Raw genomic sequence first — 23,644 nt, forward strand, 5'->3', positions numbered from 1 at the left:
GTGTTTAAAGAAATAGCCTCATTTTCCCTTTGTTCCATTTCAACCTGCTTTGACTTCAGTCGATGTTATACTGATATATTTGACTGTTCTGTCTCTTCTGATAACTCTTGCCTCCCTGCCGTTTCTCCTAAAATGTACAGAATGTTCCCTCATCAGAACATTTCCCCCAGTTATTCAGTTGGAAGCCTTGCTTATGACTCCAGTTACCCAAGTGAGATCTGTCCCAGTGGAACAGTTCCCTCTTTCTCCACCACTAGTGTCAGGACCCGTGAGTGTCTTGGGCACCGGTCTTTGAGTCATGCTTTCAAGTTCTCATTGACCCTCTATAAACTTATAGGCCCAGCTTGGAATGAAGGCGGCAGATCTGTTGCCACTGTTGTAATGGTGTTGCTGATGTGGACCCTGGAGAAGCAGGACCATGGTGTCTCTAGGGTCCTTCTGTCTGTCCCTAAATCTTGATGGTCCTCATTGCAGGTCAATTGCAGTTTTGACTCCAAAGATGTTTAGAGGTCCAAGTTCAGGATGGTTGCTCTCACAGTGAACGGCCAGATGCAGGGAACTGTGAGGAGTGGAGGAAGCAACTGATTGGTGAAAGGTGCCGGATGTGTGAACACCCCAACCACCCATCCCCTCCTCTCAGAAGGATAAGCTCTGGAGAAGTTTGCAGTGGCCCAGGTCAGCCAGGCTGGGGTCTGGGTATGCTGAGGCTTCTGTCAGTCCTATTGGGTCACCATACAGAGCATGAGCAGCTAAACGTAGCTGCAGAGGTGGGCTCTGGCTCAGGGCTCAGAGGCCAAAGGCCTCAGGTTGCTGGTGACTGGAATCTAGAGGCCAGGAAATGACTCCAAGATCCATGAGGGTGCTAATGGTGAGCAGAGCTCCCAAAGGTTTCCCCATGATCTGGGGAACCAGGGATAAAGGAGGTGTGATTGGGTCCTGAGCTTGAGTTCACTGCTAGAACAGGTAAGAGGCCATGCAGCTATGGAGGTTACAAGGGCGCAGGAGGTGACGACATTGGAGAAGATGGCGGGATCCACAGCCAAAAGTGATCTCATTTTCCTTCTCTATCATTTTATAGATACAGCTGTGGAGGCCAAATTATTGGGTGATTTGGAGGTAGATAGTTGTTGATCAGAAGGAGAATCAAGGGATCAAGGGTCACAGGGAGAAGGCAGGAGATCCGGATTGAAAGGGATAGGAAATCAGCCATGATAGAATGGTGGGGCACACTCAATGAGCTGAATAGCCGCTCCTGTCCAATGGTTTTAATGGCGCTGGATTACTTGGCCACTCTTGCCTTTGCAGGGTAAACGAAGGACAGATTCTTGTGCATTTTGTGCACCTGATAATAAATTGATTCTTGACCTTAATCCAGAATTTACCTGATTGTTCTTCATTTTGACCCAAACTCTTCATTTCTGTGGGTTCTAATGACTGTATCATTCCCGAACACTCCACAAACTCAAGTTGTGTAGAGGAGCATTGAGATCAGAGATACTTGTGAATAGTTTGATGGAAAGGAGGTTGAAAATGTGGTTAAAAAATATAACAGAGGTACACAGGAAGAGTAAATCGCTAGGATTGAAGAATAAGTCCTGCAGGGTTACGCAAAGGTAAATGAGGAATGTGCTGGAGGAGCTCAACGTGTCAGGTGGCATCTGCAGAAGGCAATAAACCAGGGTGGGCAACCATTTTTTTTAAAACTCACATTCCCCCTTAAGTATTCCCTATGCCATAGGTGCTCTGTGATTAGTAAAAGATTGCTCAAGGGAGTATGTGGGTGGAAAGAAAAAGTTTTAATCATACCTCATTGACTCATTATGTGCTCGGTTTCAGAACTCCAAAGGAAATGGGCCAATAACAATTTTTCTCAAGCAAAATATTTCAGTAACAATTGGGTCGAGAGCAATGGTTCTCAACCTTCTCTTCCCACTCACATCCCACCTTAAGCAATCCATAATCACAGAACATTTATGGCACAGGGTTTTTTTTAAAAATGTTTTTTTTTAAAAAGTTGCCCACCCCTTCAATCGATCTCTTGGGTCAAAGCCCCTTCATCAGGAAGAGCAAGAACTAGTGATTCCTGAGGGAGGAAAGGAGCAGAGGGCCAAGAAAGATTCTGATAGGAGGGAAGTGGGTGGGGAGCTGGAGGAAGGAAGGTGTGGATGACAGATGAATGGAGAGGATAGGGAAGGGAAAGAGAAGAGGGAGTGGGGCAGAGAAAGCGGGATGGGGGGAAAAGGGGTGACCAGAAATTGGAGAAGTCAATATTAATGCCATCTGGTTGGAAGCTGCTGAGATAATTCATAAGGTGTTGCTCCTCCAGCTTACGTATGGCACTACATGAAGCCATGGACAAATCTGTCAGTGCGGGGGTGGAGATGAAGTGGTTGGCCTCTTGGAGGTTCTTGCTGTTGTAGTGGACAGAGCGAAGATGCTGAAAAGAGTGATCTCTCAGCCTGCTTATAATATCCCTGATGTAGAAGAGGCCACATTGAGAGCAGGCAGGATGCTGGCCTTCGAAATAAGGGCACAGAGCAAAGGAATCAAGATGAATCTCATTAACCTCACTGAACTCCAAGCAGATTGCATCCAGTTCAAGACACCACATTTTAGGAAAGATGTGAAGGTTTAGAGAGGGGGCTGAAACGTCTTGCCAAAATGATTCCAGTGATGAGAGACTTTACAGAGAACAATGCCACAAGATATGTATCCCTCCATTTCCTGCATATTTAAATGTCCATCTAGAAGCCTCTTCAATGCCACTATTGCAAATGTCCATCTAGAAGCCTCTTCAAAGCCACTATTGTCCCTCCTACCACCACTACCCCTGGCAGCCTGTTTCAGGCACCCACCACTCTCTGGCACTGCTAGCATAGCTGTTAGCGCAACACTATTGATCCAGCTGCACTGGGTGGGTCACATCTCCAGAATGGAGGACCATCGCCTTCCCAAGATCGTGTTATATGGCGAGCTCTCCACTGGCCACTGTGACAGAGGTGCACCAAAGAAAAGGTACAAGGACTGCCTAAAGAAATCTCTTGGTGCCTGCCACATTGACCACCGCCAGTGGGCTGATATCGCCTCAAACCGTGCATCTTGGCACCTCACAGTTCGGCGGGCAGCAACCTCCTTTGAAGAAGACCGCAGAGCCCACCTCACTGACAAAAGGGAAAGGAGGAAAAACCCAACACCCAACCCCAACCAACCAATTTTCCCCTGCAGCCGCTGCAACCGTGTCTGCCTGTCCCGCATCGGACTTGTCAACCACAAACGAGCCTGCAGCTGACGTGGACTTTTACCCCCTCCATAAATCTTCGTCCGCGAAGCCAAGCCAAAGAAGATTACAGCACCAGAAACCTGGGTTCGAGTAGTTTGTATGTTTTCCCCGTGTCTGTATTACTCTCCTTTGGTTTCCTCCCACCCTTGAAAACAGAGGGGTTGTAGGTTAATTGGGTGTATTTGGGCAGCATGGGCAATTTAAAAACTTTAAATTTAAATGTAAAATTTATTTTCACTTGTGAAGCTGGGCAAGTATTTGTAAGGAAAAATTTATTGGCTTGTAGAAGAGGCAAAAGAGTGGGAGCAGCTGAACTGCTCTCACATAGACCTTGGAATCATGAAGAGACATGGCTTCCTTCAGTGCTGTTGTCCATTCTGTGATTCTGCAGACAACCACAGTGGGGCAGGAGGTCTAACATGAGAGCTTAACAGCAGTTCCTGGGGCTTTGTCACCAGCAGAGGGAGGTCAATGGCCAAAGCACCATCCACACTGAACAGGTCAAGAACCTCCAGTCATTCCACGCCTGTGCCTGACACATTCCAACAGGTTTTCACATGGTTGAAGACTCAAGCCTCCATTTATAGTCCTGAATGCAAGGCACAATGTAAAGTTTTCCTTTGCTTACCCTGCAAAGGCAAATTAAAAGTCACCAAGTATTGGCACCACTATTAGAAAGAGAAGAAAAAGAGAGCCCCTTCCGAGACATCGATCTCGCCTCCTCCTCCGATGTGGCAGCCTCCATATCCACCATAGCTACTCTCCACGTGAGTCTGACCTCCAACCCCAGTGTTCGGATCCTACCTTCTTCACCCCTGGTTCCAAATCCACCCCAACCAGTGGGAAGCTGCCAGCGCCTGAGACCTTTAGGAGGGCCCTGCTCGCCATCGGCACCCTTATGGATCCTGGAACTGATTTCCTAGTTTCTAGACACCTGGAGAGAGGCCATCATTCACTGAGACCCGAACTGGAGCCATCACTACAACTGTATTTAACTGTGTAGTGACCCACTGGGACCAACAGATGCTTCCCTGACCATTCCTGCACCTTGGCCGTGACGGACCTGAACCTCTGCTGTAGTTTCCTTTACGTCAGAGCTTCTCCTTGCCTTGCTTCTATGAACATCATTGGATATTGCCCTCTGCTGTGATGTGGCTTTGTCACAGTTCATCCAACCAATCCTTCATTTTTCCATCATATTGGCTGTGCTCTATTCGCAATGTTTGATCTTTATCCCCACAACATACACCACATATCAGAAGGCATTGCAGGAGAACCATTGGGACTTACTCATATTGTTAATATCAGGCAGCATGGTTGGCGTAGCAGTTAGCACAATGCCTTTACAGTGCTGGTGATCAGGACTGGGTTCGAATCCCGCGCTGTCTGTAAGGAGTTTGTATGTTCTCCCTGTGTGGGTTTTCCCCAGGGGCTCTGGTTTTCTCCCACCATTTGAAATGCAGTGGGGATTGTAGGTTTTAATTGGGTGTAAAGTGGGCGGCATGGACTCGTGGGCCAAAATGGCCTGATGTCGTGCTGCTTGATTAAATAAAATTAATTGTATTTGTCACTCAAATATTACGTCTGTATGTGTGTTTGCAGTGTTTTGCACTGAGAACCAGAGAACATCAGGTTGTACTTATACAATCAGATGATAAACAGACATGAACTTGAACTTGACATACCTTAAAAGGCAACAGTGAGTGAAAATGGAATTCTGGTTATAGTCTGGAAGAGGATGGGAGGGAGGAAGTTTGGAGATGCTGAAGTCTAACGCAATACACAAAGATGCTGGAGAAACTCAGCAGGCCACGCAGCATCTGTAGGAAGTAAAAGCCAGTCAGCATTTCGGGCCTGAGCCCTTGGTCAGGAATCAGGAAAATCAGGCAAATGTTTGAATAGAGTTGTGGGGAGGAGGTGAGGAGGGAGGAAGGAAGGGGGTGGAACACAGTCTAATAGGCAAACAAATCTAGGTGATTACAACATCGCCAAGACCAAGGATCTTCTTGTTGTTACAGAGTCCAGAGGACCCCAAAAACCAACAGCAATAGATATACACCACAATACAGGGTTACTTAAACAAAAGTAGTTTTTAATTATATTTGAACAAGAAAACAGAATTAAACTTTAACTTGTTACTTAACCTACTTACTTAATCTACCTAACCTACTTAATCCCCCCTCTAATATTAAGCGCAGGTGTGTGTAATGTGTATTTAAGATTAGAAAAGTTATTTGGAACACAGTCCAATCTCACTGATTGCAGGCAATTTGTTAGCATTAACAAAGTTCACCAATCTTTGGTGCTTAACAGGCAAATGGTTACCACTCCGGAAGGTTCTTGTTGGTCTTCAGAGAGAGATTCCTTTTGTTCCAGGACATCTGCACCTGATTCCTGTTTAATAAGTCTTGCTGATGAAACTTGCCCCCTTCAGGGTTCTCCAGATGATCCTCCTTCTTTCAGGTCACCTTTCAGACAGACACCCTTATCCTTTGACAAGACAGTCTTCCAAAAGTTTGCCAGCTTTGTCCTTCTTGAACTGATTTCTGTCTCCTTTCTCTCTGTTTCACATCCCTCTCTGAGAGCAAAACTGTTCTGTCTGCCTGCAAAAATTACATGCTCTCCCAGGCAAGCTGTATGATGCAACTTTGTTGCTCTTTTTGCAAAAAGCATTCTGCAAAAGTCCTGCAAATATTCTATGTTTTAAAATGTTTGTGTGCAACCTGCTCTCACAATTCTTCCCAAACCACCTCTAAATAAGGAAGGAGAGGCCGGGGACCACGCACCTGTCTGCTTTGATGAGACAGATATGGAGAGGGTCAGATCTTTGAGATTCTGTGGGTCCATATTTCAGAAATCGTCTCCCGGAGCCATCATTTCAAGGCAACTAAGGAGATATGGCATGTCTCTGGGCACTCAATCAAACACCTGCACGCGCACTCTGGAAAGTATACTGACTGGTTGCATCACATGCTGGTTTGGTAATTCAAGTGCCCAAGAACACAAAAGGTAGCAAACATAGGTCCACCACAGGCTCCGACCTCCCATACAGCTGTGTGAGATGCTGCCTCAAGAATGCAGCCAATCATCATAAAGGACCATCGTCACCCTGGTCACAACGTCTTCTCATTGCTGCCACATAACCGTTTACAGCGCGGAAACAGGCCATGTCGGCCCTTCAAGTCCGTACCGGTTCACTTAAACAACTCCACTAGCTCCTCCTCAAACTCCTGAGGAAGTAATTTTCCACAGCCAACTATTTCTCCATTGTTTACTCAAATCAAGATACACCAAGAGGAAACAGTTTAAAAAAAAAATCTCCATTCACTTATTTTCCTTCAGATTAGAGAAAGTAGACCCTTAGAAACAAATTCCCTGAAGCACGGAGAACACTGTACACAATGCTTCAAATGTGGCCTCCCCATTAATCTCCCAATTTCTATACTTAACACTCTGATTGACAAAGGCCAACGAGCCAAAAGCTTTTTTTGACCATTCCATTTTCAAAGTACTATTTTCTTTTCCTCGCAGATCCCTCTGGATGACATCTGAGGGGTTGGATACAGGACAGTGAGGGATTTGAGAATCCAGGAGGGGTGAAGATCAGTGAGCAGTCAGAAGGTGATGGAAGAATGGGCTTGGGAGTTAAACTCAGGGGAAAGAGGGGGTGAAATGGGGAAGAACAGTTTCTGGGGCTGGGGGTGGGTGGGTGGGAGTCAGAGGAGGGTGGGGGAGCCATAGTGTGAGTGACAGCAGGTGAGGATGGGGAAAAGAGCCAGCAGGATGGAGGAGCCAAAGGCATGACACCTCTCCAGCTCCCCCACTGGCCAATCCATTCTCCTTCTACCATCCTGACCTCATTACTTCAGCTCTGTTTCCTCCGCGCTCTCAGCCCTGACAAAGGGTTAAACTTTCAGATTTTCCCACTAATTCTGCTCGACAGCTGAGTTCCATCAGCAGATTGTCCATTGAAATAAAAATCGTAGACGCTGGTAATCTGAAACAAAAACAGTGACCGTTGGAAGCACCAGATTTCAGGCAGCAGCTGTAGATTAAGAAATAGAGTTTAGCTTCAAGAAAGGGCCTTGGACTTGAAATAAACTTTATTTCTTTTTTTCACAGATGCTGCCTGACCCGCATTTTCTGCTTTTGTTTCAGTTTGTCCCATTGCTTGCCTCTTTCCTATCACGAGTTTTGTATTCAACGACACAGCACGGTAGAAGGCCCCTGCAGGCTAGGATAACCGTGCCTCCCAATTACACCTGATTAACCTACCAACACTGTGCATTTTGGAGGGTGGGAGGAAACCGGAGCACCCAGAGGAAACCCACACAAGTTATGAGGAGAATGTACCAGCTCCAACAGACAACATCGGATTTGAACACAGGTCACTGACATGGTAATAGCACTGAGCAAACCGCAATACTAAATGATTTCCAGATGATAGCTATATGCTGTGAGAAGTACTTCCTTATGTTAATCTCTGGTTCCTTTGACAGTAAACCTTTACTAAAATGAACCCTCTGCAAAATCACTGCAGGAACAGAGAGGAGAATCTTAATCTGCTTTGTTTTCACGTATCCATTCATTGCATGGTACTCAGGAGTGCTGAGCAACCCAGCAGGTCGCGCAGTCTCCATAGGAAGTAAAAGGTAACCATGAAGGGCTCAGGCCCGAAATGTTGTTTACCTCCTATGGATGCTGTGTGACCTGCTGAGTTTCTCCAGCACTTTGTATACTGCACTGGACCCCAGAATCTGCAAAATGTTCTTGTGGAGCTCCATCCAGTGCATCCCTGACGATTTGATAAAATTCAAAAGCAGGGAATGAATCCTAATCGTCACCATCTGTTGCTCACTGTCTTTCAAGAATAGCATTCTCGATGTGAATGTTACGGAATATTTTGCCTCTGGAGTTGAGATTCAGAAATCTTGAATTACACTTCATGGCTTTGACTGCTGAGATAGGATGTTGCATTGTTTTATGCAAACATTTTAAAATCGAAGGTTGGAAACTCAAGAAAACTGGATTTGTTAAAAAGCAGTCACAACACAGTCCAATAGGCTATCCTCCTTGACGTTCCGTATCATTAAATAGCTGTTCTGTTGGTGATGACTGACACGATGTGAATGTGAATGAGAATTCACACTTAACTTACTACATCCCAGGAGGTTTGTTAGTGGTCTTACAGAGCATTTAACCACATCGATGACAGATGTCTTACAATCTGAAAGTTAGGGCAGGAAGCAAAGAGGAAGAAATATTTTTACATCTCTGCCCATCCACGACTGTGTTTTCAGCTTTGATTTTGCCCAGAACAGCGATCCTTTGAGTTAAAAGATGGCAAGAAAATGGAGAATTGGATTCTCCAGTACAGTAGTCCCTACACCCTTGTTACCTGCAAATACTTCTGTGGTGAAATGTTTCCTCCATTGTATATAGTTATTGTTGGCTATGGAACTGGCCCGCCCACTGATGACTCATATCCTCTGACTCCTCCCCCTTGGTCCTGGGCCATAAAGGTCGAGCCACCTCTCCCTACCCTCCATTCCTATACCTGGATCCGGGCCAGGAAGATTCTTCTGTATATTAAATCCTATCGTTCCCTCAGCCTAGTCTTGGTGGTTACTGATAGTGCACTACAGTGCCTCTAATGCTGTCCTCTCTTTCAAATCCTTGGCCTCAAACCTCCACCATTGGTCACCATGTTTGACTGCCCCAGGAAACTCTTCTTATCTCTCTTTCTCTCTCTCTCTCATTTCCCTGCTCTTAGTACTTCAGTCAAGCTTATCATCAGCTGTTTAAGATTTCCTTTAGTGTCAGATTTTATCTGAATAGCCTCCTGTGAAGTGATACATAATGTAATTTGTTGACGATTTGTATCAGACAAGACTGGAATAGTTTTCACACAGTAATGCTGCAGGGAGTAAAGCCCTTCAGCCTACTCTGCACTGACCATCAAGCACCCACTAATCCTATTTAATTATCACCTCATTCTCATCAACTCCATCCAGGTTTAGAGACTTTAAGGGCCATTTTACATTGTTAAGAATCACTGTTCGGAATCGGAATTTATCGTCATGAACATGTCTCAAAATTCATTGTTTTGCGGCACCATTACAGTACAAATATTGCTATAAATGTCATTTCAAAAATAGTGCAAAATATAGGAGAAAGTGAGGTAGTGTCTGGGGTTCATTGCCCATTCAAGAATCCGATGACAGAGGGGAAGAAGCTGTCCTTGTGCCGCTGAGTGCTTGTCTTCAGGCTCTTGTACCTTTTTCCCGAGGGTAGTGAAGAGGGCATGGCTTGGGTGGTGGGGGTCCTTGAGGAGAGAGGCTGTTTTCATAGGACACCAACTCTTGTAGACGGCCTCGATAGAGTGTAGACTGGTGCCTGCTATATTGATGCCCGAGTTAACGATGCTCTGGAGTTTTTTTTCCCTATCCTATGCATTGACACCTCCATCCCAGGCAGTGATGCAACCAGACAGATGCTCTCCAGGGTACACCTGTGGATATTTTTGAGGTCCTTTGGTGACCTACCTAATCTCCTCAAACTCCTCAGAAAGTATACCTGCTGTTTCCTCAGAAACGTTGACACCCAGGAAGTTGGTCCTTGACCCTCTCCACTGCTGCCCCCTCGATGAGGACTGGTTCACATCCTCCTGACTTCCTCCTGAAGTCAATGGTCAGCTCTTTGGATTTGCTAATGTTGAGCGCAAGGTTGTTGTTGTGACACCACTCAACGAGCTGATCTCTCTCCCTTCTGTACGCTTCCTCATTGCCGCCTGTGATTCTGCCGACAAACATGATGTCGTCGACAAATTTGTAGATGGCATTTGAAATGTGCCTGGCCACACTGTGATGGGTGTAGAGGGAGTAGAGCAGACAGTGAAGCACACATCTTTGACATCTGCCTGAGCTGATCGTTTCCACATTGTTTCCAATTCGTACTGACTGAGGTCTTCCGATGAGGAAGTCGAGGATCCAGTTGCAGAGTGGGATGCAGAGGCCCAGGGTTTGGAGCCTGTTGTTCACCACTGAGGAAATAATGACGTTGAAGGATGAGCTGTAGTCAATGAAGAGTAACCAGATGTATTGTGTTGCTGTTGTCTAGGTGATCCAGAGCTGAGTGGATATTGCATCTGCTGTGGAACAATTGTGTTGGGGGTAGGCACATTGCAGTGGGTCCAGACCTTTAGTTTGGTGCATGATCATTCTAGCCATGACCAAACTCTCAAAGCATTTCATTACAGTCGATGTGAGTGCTATCCAATTGACCAATTGACATACCAACCGGCCCTTCCTTAGGACATGTGAGGAAACCGGAGACATGGTTACAAGGAAAACATGCAAACTCTACATGGACACGCAGCGGAGGTCAGGATTGAAGCGGAATTGCTGGAAGTACGAGGCAGCAACTGTGTTAACTGTGCCCACCAATCTAGTGTTAAAACATCATTTGTGTTGTCTGCAGATGTAAAAGTTGGGCAGGAAAGATGATTAGTATAGAATCCGTCTAATTTTACTTCCACTAATCTTAATGATCATAGAGTAATTGCATTGAACTTGCCTTTTTCCCCAACTTGTCCATGCTGACCCAACTGTCCCACCAATGATATTGACGATGAGTTTATTGATAATGAGTACATTGTATATGCACATATGCACCAACATTCTTATTACAATCGCCAAACAGGTGCTTGTAAAGAAAGACTGTAATAGTTAATGAAAATTAATTAAATTAAGAGACAATAATTACCTAAGATACAGGTAATAAGTATTAACATTTATCCTAGTGCGTAAAAAGTGACATGGAATGCAAGGAAAGTCAAGCTGGTTCCAGTGAGCATTTAGCTCTTTCCAATGACAAATGAAGCAACAAATAGGAAGTAAAGGCCAAGATCTACTTGTTATATAATAATGGCAGATACAAGGTAAACAGAGGGGTGGGCAGCCAACACCTTTTTCTCAGGCCAATACCAGATGATATCTGTTTAAGATAAATGGAGGAAAATTTAGGGGAGACGCCAGATGTAAGTATTGTTTTTCACAGAATGATGGTGCCTGGAACGCATTGCCGGGGTTATAATGGAGGCTGGTACAACACGGAAATTCAAAAGATTCTTTGATAGGCACATGGATGTAAGAAAAATATAGGGTTATGGGTGTGAGGTAGTGAAGAGCTATCAATGGTTCTTAACCTTTTCCTTTCCACTTACATACCACTTTAAGTAATCCCTATGCCATCGGTGCTCTGTGATTAGTAAGGGATGCTTAATGTGGTACGTGGGTGGGAAGGGAAGGTTGAGAATCACTGCCCTAGATCCAATTATTACTGAAATATTTTGCTTGAGAAAAATTGTCATTGGCCCATTTCCTTTGGAGTTCTGAAACCGTGCACATAACGAGTCAATTAGGTACGATTTAAACAGTGGTTTTCAACCTTTTTCTTTCCACCCACATACCACTTTAAGCAATCCCTTACTAATCACAGAGCACCTATAGCATCTTCTTTCTCTTCTTTGGCTTGGCTTCGCGGACGAAGATTTATGGAGGGGGTAAAAAGTCCACGTCAGCTGCAGGCTCGTTTGTGGCTCACAAGTCCGATGCGGGACAGGCAGACACGATTGCAGCGGTTGCAAGGGAAAATTGGTTGGTTGGGGTTGGGTGTTGGGTTTTTCCTCCTTTGCCTTTTGTCAGTGACGCGGGCTCTGCGGTCTTCTTCAAAGGAGGTTTCTGCCCGCCAAACTGTGAGGCGCCAAGATGCACGGTTTGAGGCGTTATCAGCCCACTGGCGGTGGTCAATGAAGCAGGCACCAAGAGACTTCTTTAGGCAGTCCTTGTACCTTTTCTTTGGTGCACCTCTGTCATGGTGGCCAGTGGAGAGCTCGCCATATAATACAATCTTGGAAAGGCGATGGTCCTCCATTCTGGAGACGTGACCCATCCAGCGCAGCTGGATCTTCAGCAGCGTGGACTCGATGCTGTCGACCTCTGCCATCTCGAGTACTTCGACGTTAGGGGTGTAAGCGCTCCAATGGATGTTGAGGATGGAGCGGAGACAACGCTGGTGGAAGCGTTCTAGGAGCCGTAGGTGGTGCCGGTAGAGGACCCATGATTCGGAGCCGAACAGGAGTGTGGGTATGACAACGGCTCTGTATACGCTTATCTTTGTGAGGTTTTTCAGTTGGTTGTTTTTCCAGACTCTTTTGTGTAGTCTTCCAAAGGCGCTATTTGCCTTGGCGAGTCTGTTGTCTATCTCATTGTCGATCCTTGCATCTGATGAAATGGTGCAGCCGAGATAGGTAAACTGGTTGACCGTTTTGAGTTTTGTGTGCCCGATGGAGATGTGGGGGGGCTGGTAGTCATGGTGGGGAGCTGGCTGATGGAGGACCTCAGCTTTCTTCAGGCTGACTTCCAGGCCAAACATTTTGGCAGTTTCCGCAAAGCAGGACGTCAAGCGCTGAAGAGCTGGCTCTGAATGGGCAACTAAAGCGGCATCATCTGCAAAGAGTAGTTCACGGACAAGTTTCTCTTTTGTCTTGGTGTGAGCTTGCAGGCGCCTCAGATTGAAGAGACTGCCATCCGTGCGGTACCGGATGTAAACAGCGTCTTCATTGTTGGGATCTTTCATGGCTTGGTTCAGCATCATGCTGAAGAAGATTGAAAAGAGGGTTGGTGCGAGAACACAGCCTTGCTTCACGCCATTGTTAATGGAGAAGGGTTCAGAGAGCTCATTGCTGTATCTGACCCGACCTTGTTGGTTTTCGTGCATGACAAGGTTGTCATCCTGGGCGACTTCAACGCTCGTGTCGGCAAAGACTCAGAAACCTGGCCAGGAATCCTGGGCAAGCATGGCGTCGGCAAGTGCAACGACAATGGGCGCCTCCTGTTGGAGCTCTGCGCAGAACAGCGACTTGTCATTACAAACACCCTTTTTCAGCAGAGGGACAGCCTTAAGACCACCTGGATGCATCCCCGATCCAAACACTGGCACCTCCTGGACTACATCCTGGTGCGAGAAAGTGACAAACAAGATGTGCTCCACACCAGGGTCATGCCTAGCGCGGAATGCCACACTGACCACCGGCTGGTTCGCTGCAAGCTCAACCTTCACTTCAAGCCAAAGCCCAGGAACAATAAAGCCCCCAGAAAGAGGTTCAATGTTGGAAACCTGCAGTCAGACGAAGCGAGAGGAAACTTCCAGGCAAACCTCAAAGCAAAGCTCGACGTTGCAACCCGCCTCACGGACCCGTCCCCTGAAACCCTCTGGGATCAGTTGAAGACTACCATACTGCAATCCACTGAAGAGGTACTGGGCTTCTCCTCCAGGAAAAACAAGGACTGGTTTGACGAAAACAGCCAGGAAATCCAGGAGCTGCTGGCAAAGAAGCGAGCTGCCCGCCAGGCTCACCTTACAAAGCCGTCCTGTCCAGAGAAGAAACAAGCCTTCCGTCGCGCATGCAGCCATCTTCAGCGCAAACTCCGGGAGATCCAAAATGAGTGGTGGACTAGCCTCGCCAAACGAACACAGCTCAGCGTGGACATTGGCGACTTCAGGGGTTTCTACGAGGCTCTAAAGGCTGTGTACGGCCCCTCACCCCAAGTCCAAAGCCCGCTGCGCAGCTCAGACGGCAAAGTCCTCCTCAGCGACAAGATCTCCATCCTCAACCGATGGTCAGAACACTTCCAATCTCTTTTCAGTGCCAACCGCTCAGTCCAAGATTCCGCCCTGCTCCAGCTCCCTCAACAGCCCCTAAGGCTAGAGCTGGATGAGGTTCCCACCCTGGATGAGACATATAAGGCAATCGAACAACTGAAAAGTGGCAAAGCAGCAGGTATGGATGGAATCCCCCCAGAAGTCTGGAAGGCTGGCGGCAAAACTCTGCATGCCAAACTGCATGAGTTTTTCAAGCTTTGTTGGGACCAAGGTAAACTGCCTCAGGATCTTCGTGATGCCACCATCATCACCCTGTACAAAAACAAAGGCGAGAAATCAGACTGCTCAAACTACAGGGGAATCACGTTGCTCTCCATTGCAGGCAAAATCTTCGCTAGGATTCTACTAAATAGAATAATACCTAGTGTCGCCGAGAATATTCTCCCAGAATCACAGTGTGGCTTTCGCGCAAACAGAGGAACCACTGACATGGTCTTTGCCCTCAGACAGCTCCAAGAAAAGTGCAGAGAACAAAACAAAGGACTCTACATCACCTTTGTTGACCTCACCAAAGCCTTCGACACCGTGAGCAGGAAAGGGCTTTGGCAAATACTAGAGCGCATCGGATGTCCCCCAAAGTTCCTCAACATGATTATCCAACCTATAGCATAGGGAATACATAAAGTGGTATGTGAATGGAAAGAAAAAGGTTGAGAACCACTGGGTTAAATTGTTGTGGAATAGGTTTACATAGGTCAGTTCAACATTGCAGGCGGTACTGTTTTGAGTTCTGTTCTAAGTATAAGTAATAAATGTATAGAACTGTGAGAAGAAATTCCAACATCTTCATTAAATGAAGATGAAGTGGAGCCAGTGTTTATACACAAAACAGACTGGTGATGATATATCCTCAAAGGTTCAGAAGCAGAATGAAGCTTGTTTCCCACACAGATGCGGAGACACCTGTTCCTCATGTTCTGTGGATTACTGATATGTTGACTGAAAGCTAAACTTTAGGAATTCACATCTCCCATTGACATACACAGTGCCTGACCACAAACCTTAAGGATTCTCCTCCCCCCAAGCCAATTGCTTTAAAGGTCATCATGGTGCAAGCACCACTTCTGAAATTTGAGTGATGTTTGGGAAATTGATTGGCCAATATCACATTAAGGACGGAAGGTGTTAGAAAGAAGGGATTTCTTATGTTCCACAAAGCGTGCAGTTTTTGTTGATGAAAACATTCAATATCTGAATCCACACATTCTCTGATTTTTATAATTCTATTTTTAGTGCAAAGTCTGGCTCATCAGAACTAAACTATTTTAACACTCAACAACGTTGACCATGTCACCAGTAAACCAGACTAAAAATAATATAGACAAACTCCAATAATCTGGACTTTGGTGGTGGATTGGCAGATTTTCTGGACTATTGGATATTACTCTCCCAATACCCAAAACTCACTTTGTCACACGATTGTATCATAAATATTTTGCTGAACGCATTGAGATTAAAAGGAGTGGGAAATAAGCAGGCACTCTGGACCCAAGCTCCATCAGCATACTCCTCATTAGACTGGAAGGCACAGCAGCACCTAAATTTACAAAGGAGGTTTGGAGGGGCAAAACCACCAGGCTCCATCTTGACAACATTTTACAGAAGTGCAATTGAGAGTGTCCTGTCTGGCTGCAATCATTATGAGGTATGGTAGCTGCAAAGCATTGGACCGTAAGTCAATACAGAGGATCATCAAAAGAGCCAAGAAAGCCACAGGCATCTCCCTTTCCTCTATTGACAACATTTACTAGGAATGTTGCTTGAGTAGGGCTCAAAATGATTGAGGACCCTTTTCAGACAGCAAACAGTAATTCTGACCCACTACCATCAGGAAGGAGGTACAGCAGCATCAAATCAGGACTGTCAGGCTGGGAAATAGCTTCTTCCTGCAGGCTGTGAGATTGATGGACAATGCAAATTATTCCAATATAATTATTTTATCTTATATTGTTATGTATTTCTGTGATTAATATGTGTTGTGTATAGTGTGTATATGTGTGCACCATGGCCCAGAGGAATTTTGCTTCAACTGGTTGAATATGTACAGTTAAATAATAATAAGCTTGAATGTAAACTTGAACACACCTACCCACATTCCAGACCCCCGATGTACTGGAACCCAACGCTTGCTCTGACGACACGACCCACTCACATTCCGGACCCTCATCTCAGGACCCCCAGCATTCATTCTAGACCAGTGGTTTTCAAACTTCCCCCCTAAATCCCTATGCCATAGGTGCTCTGTGATTAGTAAAAGATTGCTTAAGGTGGTTTGTGGGTGGAAAGAAAGAGTTTGAGAACCACTAATCGCACCTAATTTACTCGTCATGTGCATGGTTTCATAACTCCAAAGGAAATGTCAACCTTCCCTTTCCACTCACATCCCACCTTAAGCAATCCCCTACTAATCACAGAGCACAGATGGCATAGGGGTTACTTAAGGTGGAATGTGAGTTGGGGGGTGGGAGACAGTTTGAAAACCACTGTTCTAGACCAATGAGTGAACTGGATGTTAAATGATCAGGGTCTCCCAACAATTGGATGCTGGATTATCGAAATTTTAATCCAAGAAGTAACCAAGTAACTGTAACAGGGAGGGCATGAATTGTTGGTGTAAAATGGACACACAGCAATTCACCCACTATTTTACATTGAGCTCAATTTCCCCTCCTATTTATTTCAATGGAAACAAAAACTATCCACAGCTAAATAACTTTGATTTGATTTTGTTCTAAGCAGGTGGTGAGGGAAATTGTATACACTGTACTCATATAGAACGAGTTGGTGCAAAGGTGGAGAAGCAGCCTTATATCACTTCTGACCTGTACTTGATGCCATGGCTCAATTAAAGGTTCATGTTGATGGGCACCAGGTAGCAATGATAACATTTTATTTTCGCGAACCTAATACGGGGAAATCTCATACAAGGTATAACAAGTAAGACAAAGTACGGAAGTCCAGAGTTACAAAGGGAGATCAGTTGGTACAGAGCAAAGGCAGCATTATTTTACCAGTGTAACACAAAAGTCTGCAGAGGCCATGATTGTAGTAAATACACAAAATGATGGAAGAACTCAGCAGGCCTTGCAACATCCATAGGAGGTAAAGGTACATTACCAACTTTTTTTTCATCAAAAATAGACGTAATTCACAATGAATTATTTAGAAATAGAAAGCCGTTCAAAGACTCTTCACATCCTTAGTTTAGTATTCATACACTTCCATCACTGTACATTGTTTCAGTCATTTCTATTTAGCAGGATTGCCACCACTGTGGGATCTTGTCATTATTCCCCCCTCTGTTGCTTGAGGGGCTTCACCCTCAGTCTCAATTCCTCAATGCTAGTAACAGAAGGACTCCAGACTAGTCCTTCCCAACAGCTTGGCTGTGCCAAGGCTCAGTGTGTCTTCGGTTTACTCCTGCAGCCTGGAATGTGCCAGTCGAAGAGCAGTCCTGCACGGACATCTCTGTGTGCTGAAAGACCAACAGATTTCGGGCAGACCTAAGTGTGTCGTTCACTGAGTTGCATATCTTCCAGCATTTCTGGATGTCTGTGTGCATCCCTGGGAACAGCCATAAATCAGACAGTCCTCTGTCATACTGCTTCTGGGGATGAACTATGACAAGGACCCTTACACACACACTCTTAGCAAATCAGCATTCTACAAAGGGGTGGGCGATTGTCTCCACTTCACTGCAATCATCTTGGGGACAATGTACATTGTGGGTGATGTTCTGGTTGTACAGGAAGGATCTGATTGAGAGGGCTTCTCTCATTTCCTTCAGGCCAAGTCCTGGTGCTTGTTCATGAGGACCGGTGATGAGGCATTCCACCAGATGACCTAAATGGTCTTTTCAGGGAACCACCCCACCACATCCATCGAGTCCTTGTCCCTTGTGGTCAAAGATAATTGATCTGGAAAAACTTTTCCACGAAGGATAGGTGGTGTGGTAAAGTCCATCTAACTGGGACATTGTGCAGCATCAGGCCGAGGCCCATCCTTTCATAACACCTGGGACAGGTAAAATCTCAGTACCTGCACATAGCGGCACCTGGTGCCCTTGTACTTTGGTTCACTGTACAGCCTGATGCAACTACACATGAAGGTGGTGATCAGGATGAGGATCTCATTGGCTCTTGTGCTGTTGTTTGCCGACTTGTACATGGAAACCTTCAGAACCATTCCATCTTGGACCCCAATTTGAATTGGAAAACTGTTTTGGTAACTGCCAGGGAGGAAGTGCGGAGGATGGGCCACATTTGCGCCACATAGAGTGATACCGAGAGCACCTTGAACCTGATGACCAGGTTCTTCCCTTTGATTGACAGGGAGCGCTACGTCCACAGACCCAATTTTTGGTGGACCTTTGTGATCCTCTATGATCAGCTTTTCTTGCATGACTTGGCCCCTCTAAACCAGATCCCCAACACCTTCAGGTAGTCAGATCTAACTGTGATGGAGGTAGTGGACCAATAGTACCAGATACCTCACTCATCTTCCAGTGTACAATGCAGTCTCAAAATGACCAAAGATGCTGATTGGTCTCTGTACCAATTGTGTCTGAACAAAAGATGGCAGGTCCAGGGACACTTCATCCCACAGAGCCGTACACAACTCAGCTGGTATGCTGTCACTTTCCCAGAGTTTTACTTGACCAAAAGGAATAGATCAAGTCTGTTAGGTTTCTCAGGGTAATTGACTGGTCCAGACTCTTCAGCTTGCTTGCATCTGACTTCTGTGATGGAAGACAGGAAGTTCTGGGAGGCCATTCTCTGTAGCCTTAGTGTTGTGCAGTTTGGTGTAAGAGGATCTGCTGATCCTCTGTATGCTTGTCTGCGAGGATGTGACTGAGTCGTCCTTTTCCTTAAGGCTGTAGATCACAGAGCTCCTTAAATCACTTTAGGATGAAATGAGCACATCTCATCCTGCTCCACTGTACAGACTCTGCAGCAGAAGGTGATCTTGGAGGACACTGAGGCTTGTTGGCTCTTTGTCTCTCAGAGTTCCTCTCTCACATCCACCCCTCTCAACTGTAGAAGGAGGTGTTGCTGCATGTTAGTCTGGCTTTGGATCAGATCCCTCTACCTCTGTCCTGCTCTCTAGAAAGAATCTCTTGATGTTCTCATTGGTCACTTCCCACCAGTTCACTGGGGTATCAAAGAAGGGTTTCAGCGTACTCGGTCTTTAGTTCCTCTACATTCTCTGGGGTCAGCAACTTCACGTTCAGCTTTCACGTTCCCCTGCTCACTTTCTGGTCCTCCTGTAGGTGACAGGAAGGACGAAGGAGGCTGTGGTCAGGGAAGAACACTGGCATGGACTTGGTGGTCCTGACCGTGTCAGCCTTCAATACTAAGACAAAATCTTTCTGAGACCAAATCCAGCCGTCCAATCTCGACCAGATGTATCCTTTACCAAATCTATCAGCAGTCTGGAGAAGCTGTCCAATCTACATTCAGCACTGCTGGATCTTCCAGCTGCAGTGATGATGCAGTTGAAGTCACTGGCCAGAACAACCGGCCTGGTTGTTGTGATGGTGTGAGCTGCTGGAAGATGGCTAGCCTCTCGCTCCACACGGGTGAAGTGTACACATTGATCAGTTGGGGCAGGCTGTCACAATACGTTAGATCTACCATGAGGTGATGACCCTGTTTTCTGTCTCTAAGACTGGATGTGTAACAATCTTCCCCCCCCCCCCCGCCCCACCAACCATACAAAAAGCCCATGGGGCCATCATTGTGACCATCTCCGATTGTTCCTGAGGTGTGGCAGCAACACTCATGTTGGAAAGCTACATCTGCCTTGACTTCAGTAAGGTATTGCAATGTGTTTGACACTGAGCACATTGAGGGTTCTTGTTTTAACCTCCATTGTGGTTTATTTGGAGTCTCCAGTTCGCAATCCTCGTAGCCCAGAGTTAATCAGCCTGAGTACTCATGCCCACCGCTTTTGTGAGCTGCAGCACTTATTTCAGGCTCAGGAACTGAGGGCGATCTTCCTCTGGGAGTGGAGTCTCCTCAGGCAAAGCTGGTGGTTTTGGTAGGGAGGAGATCCAGTCGTGCTCCTGCTTCTCCACCTCCTGGCTGGCTTGTACTCTCCTTCTCCTGAAGCTGCGGGGTGAAGTGACAGCTTCTGCACTGCTCCCAGTCTCCCAGAGTTCGGGGTCTCTGGGTGCTCTACATCCTACAGTCAGACTTACTCGTAACCTGTTGTCCTCCTTTCTCTCCCCCTCCATCTTGACGCTTCCACTCTGCCTTCGTCTGGTGATTGTGCTTGTTTCATCCTCGTTGATGAGAGGTCACTGGCTTCTGTTTGTGCCTTGACCCTTTCCTTTCCACTGCTTGCAGGCTCGGTTGCCACTTTCTTCCCTGGGGGCTTTTGGGTTGTCTTTCTTTTCTTCACCGTCTACCATTTTTCCTTTGCTGTTCCCTCCTCCGTTGACTCAGCTTCCTTAGGAGGGGCCTCTGGCATCGTGGCTGAGATTTGAGGTGGACGTGGTTGGAGTCTCCTCGCACGCCCTGGTCTTGGTCTCTGCCGCAGTCGAGGTTGACGGGGCTTTGACCACACTGGAAGGGGTGATGTTGGCCATTACCCCTCTTGTCACCTGTGCATAGGTGCCTATATGTTTTGGGCAGGCTCTGTAAAAATGGCCAGCTTCCCCACACAAATTGCAGTCTTGATCTCTGAACCATCCTTTGCCTGATGACCTTCCTGCTTGTGGCTCTTGCAGATGACTGTGCTGCATTGGGGCACCACATGTCCAGGTTTGTTACAGTTCCTGCACACACCTGTGAGCTGTCCAACATATTCCAAGTACCTATAGTTTCCTCCATTGACAAACACTGAGGTGGGGGTTAGATGATTGTCCTTTTGCCCTCGTTCAGTTTCGCCTTCACTTGGCGTTTGCTGGTCTAAATTCCAAACATGTCTTTGACGTCCACTCAGGTCCCTGTCCTCTTGACGTAATGGCCTGGGAGGGTGATCATGTCCACTACTGGCACATGTGCACCATTATCACTCATTCCCTCTGCGTTGGAAGGATGAAGAGTCATTGGACCTTGAATAGCGAGTGTAGAACCATCTGGTGTCCAAAACCCTCAGACAAGGTTGGTGCTGTTGTGGTCTGGCGCATTGAAGCCAAGCAGTGACTCTCAGGCACTTCCTCTTACCCCTCCAACCAGACTCCACCAAAACTCATCAAACCACTGTCTCACGCACAATTCCTTTTCTTTTTAAAAATATTTTTATTATGTTTAACTAATTTTTTAAAATACCCACTTGTAAACCCAATATATATGCTGGAATATAAGAAAAGACAGATAATTTGTACATTTCAAATAAAAATCTTGATCACACACAGTACAAATTGTGGATACCCTTCCCAATCAAACCCATTATATCAAAATATTAAAAAAGGAAAAAAATGGAAAAGCTAAAATTCGCTTCTGAGATGAATGAACAATATTTCTTCTTCTTGAGAAAATAATTTGATAAATTTTGAAAATAATTTTTCAAAAAATGTTCTAAGCTCAGGCAAGCTCAAAGCATATGTATCAATGAAGCCTCAACAATTTTACATTTACCACATAATGGATCAATATCAGAATAAAAGCGAGATAGTTTAACTTATGAAATGTGCACTCTGTGCACCACTTTGAACTGCAACAAATAACGATGTGCACCGAAAGAGGATTCATTAATCAAATTTAAAAACGATATCCCAGTCCTCGTCTGTTAGTGACAAATCCAAGTCATGCTCCCAACCACTCTTGACCTTAACTAATGAAGCTATTCTCAAGTCCATCAAATAACTATAAATAATTGATATGCCTCTATGAGAAAATTAAAAGTCAAAAGTATATCAAGAATGTTTTTTCCTGAAATCTGTGGAAAATCAGAAAGTTTGAACTGAATAAAATGTTTGACTTGTAGATAACAGAAAAGGAGTGTATTGGGTAATTTAAATTTTGCCCTTAATTGTTCAAAAGAAGCAAAATTATGTTGAATAAAAAGATCTTTAAAATTGCTGATACCCAGTCTATACACCTGTATCTCACACAATCTCTGAATTCATTACTTCACGTCATTTTACTTCCATGGCTCCAACCTCATTGTTTCCTAACTCTGCACTCCCCAGTTCTGCCTCCCACTCAAGATTTACAAACCCAATTGTTCTGATAGACCCATTGTTTCCATATGCTCCTACCCCACCGAATTGGTCTCAACTTACCTCCTTTTTGACCCCCCCTGTCCGGTCGCCTACATCCGCGATACATGCTTTCCACCATGTCAACAATGTCCAGTTCCTTGAACTCAATTCCACCATGGACATCCAATCACTGTTCACTTCCATCTCCCATACCCTTTGTTTCTTCCTCGACATCAGACCCAACCAGACCCCTCCACCTCCACCCTCCTCCGGCTGACAGAACTTCTCCTCACCCTCAATAACTTTTCCTTTACTCATCCCACTTTCTCCAAGTCAAAGGGGTAGCCATGGGTACCCACATGGGCCCAGCTATGTCTGCCATTTTGTTGGCTGCAGGGACATATTGATGCTACAAGCCTACACAGGCAAGGCGCCTCTGCTAATCGATGACTACTTTGGTGCTGCCTCATGCATCCATGATGAGCTCTTTGACTCTATACCTCTTCACTCCCTGTTCCCTGACAAGATTCTATTCCTTTCTTGTAATTCCTCCGATTCTGTCACATCTGCTCCCAGGAAGAGGTCTGACAAGCCACATCATCTGAGATGATCATCTTTCTTGAAATAAAGTAGCTTCCTTCTATTATCATCAACTTGGCCCTCACCTGCATATCTTCCACTGACCGCACATCTGCCCTTGCCCCTCCGTTCCCACACACAACAAGAACAGTTCCTTGACCTCATCTATCACCCCACTGGCCTCTGCATGTATTTCATCCTATGCCACTCCTGCCGCCTACTCTGTGATCTCGCCACCACACACATCTTTCCCTCTCGCCCCCTTCTCTGAATTCCACAGAGACTGCTCCCTCTGTGACTCCCTTGTCCCTTCCTACCAATTGCCTACTTGGCACCTACCCCTGTGACTACAAGAAATGCTACACTTGCACTCACACCTCCTCCTTCAAGACCATTCGGGGCCCCAAACAAGTGAAACTCATCCGCGTTGCTTCCAGGGCGATCGTCAGTGGGCCTAAAACCTGAACATTAAAAAAAATAAAAATAAAAGAATCAGAAGAAATCTGCACATTGAATGATTCTGAACGCACAGGTCATTAGTGCTAATTGTACATTTCTATGTCTAGGGACCAGCTGACGGGTTGTGTGGTTACATAACCATTTAAATAAATCTTGCTGTTCTGCAACTGTAATTTTTCTCAGACCTCCTTGCTGCACAGCAACAGAGTATTTAGCATTCACAGCAACACTAGTCCGATACCTTAATATACCAACACAATACAGCAGTGAATGGGAAGAAAAGGATCTGTTCTTGCAAGTCTGCACACAGTCGGATTTGCTTTGTTCGGGGACATATACACGAGTTCCCCTGAGATGTCTTCACAACAGAAGAACTGGAACACGGTTTAAGCAGCTTGAGAGCAAGGCAGTTGTATCAAGGTTAAATCAGTCTGTGCCAAATCACATAAGAC

At 45.8% G+C, this 23,644-nt stretch overlaps 1 long non-coding RNA gene across 5 annotated transcripts in view; it reads right to left on the minus strand.

The window, feature by feature from the left end:
• Nucleotides 1-23,644, minus strand: part of LOC138742978 (uncharacterized) — a 128,997-nt gene that overhangs the window by 77,727 nt on the left and 27,626 nt on the right. The window contains exons 4-5 of one of the 5 annotated variants that reach the window (XR_011344556.1): nucleotides 4,966-5,100; nucleotides 5-559 (exon numbers count right to left, since the gene is read on the minus strand). The exons of 2 other annotated variants lie outside the window; for them this stretch is intronic. This is a non-coding gene — a long non-coding RNA (uncharacterized lncRNA). Of the gene's footprint in view, nucleotides 1-4; nucleotides 560-4,965; nucleotides 5,101-23,110; nucleotides 23,195-23,644 lie in introns of those variants that run through there. 2 more of the 5 variants (XR_011344555.1, XR_011344557.1) reach the window with 2 other exon arrangements.

Source organism: Narcine bancroftii, chromosome 9, assembly GCF_036971445.1.
Source record: "Narcine bancroftii isolate sNarBan1 chromosome 9, sNarBan1.hap1, whole genome shotgun sequence".
Taxonomy (NCBI): domain Eukaryota; kingdom Metazoa; phylum Chordata; class Chondrichthyes; order Torpediniformes; family Narcinidae; genus Narcine; species Narcine bancroftii.